Genomic DNA, 788 nt, shown 5'->3' with positions numbered 1-788 from the left:
AAACCTCAGCCATTGTTGCTGTTTGTAGTTCTCGGAGAAGATCACGGCGCTGTCTCGCATTATCGTGTGCTCTGGCCGCAACCTCGCTTGATACAACCGGTCGTACGAGCTTAAGGGCCATCAACGTGCTGTCTTCGGTAGCGGAAAGCGACGTCTCGGTGGAGAGTTTCTGTATTAGGAACTCAGACTGTACAGTCAAAGGTTGCTGTATGGCGTTGAGTGACTGTATGGTCGACCCGGACTGTATAGTCAAAGGTGGCTGTACATCCGTAGCGCAGAGGGGAGGCACGTTGGCACCAGAGGCGTTATATTCGGAACCTTCACAAGTCACCAAATTGACACGTTGCGGTAGGTTTCCTTGACAAAATGACGGTCCGTACAGCTTTTCACTCGCTCGCGAGACGATTTCGTCCCCCACCGCTTCGCTCCCACCCTTACCTCCTCCCCGGAAGAATTCGTAGGCGTAGCCAGCGTCGACACAGAGTCGTGGATGTAGATGCTCGAAGCCAGACTTTTAGTAGAACGTCTTGCATTATCCTGCTTAACCTGGGCAATGCACCGAAAAAAGGTCGAGCTGCCGTCCTCTCGGCGAAATCACTAGTGATACGCTAGGTTCGCTTCACGGACACCGTACGTACGGTCGATTCAGTCTTGAAGTCGAGAGGGTAGGCTGTCTGGCCAGTTGTGGACGCGGCGAGCGTTACCGTATCGGTCACGAGAGCCGCCGGAACAAGGGAGACCAGCCACGTTGCGAAGGCACGGCTCTTGTCCACGGCGGTTGATCGGTA

This window comes from Phytophthora parasitica (assembly GCF_000247585.1).
Source record: "Phytophthora parasitica INRA-310 unplaced genomic scaffold supercont2.1, whole genome shotgun sequence".
NCBI classification, from domain to species: Eukaryota; Oomycota; class Peronosporomycetes; order Peronosporales; family Peronosporaceae; genus Phytophthora; species Phytophthora nicotianae.
The sequence above is the reverse complement of the archived record's forward strand: the minus strand, read 5'-3'. Positions refer to the sequence as shown.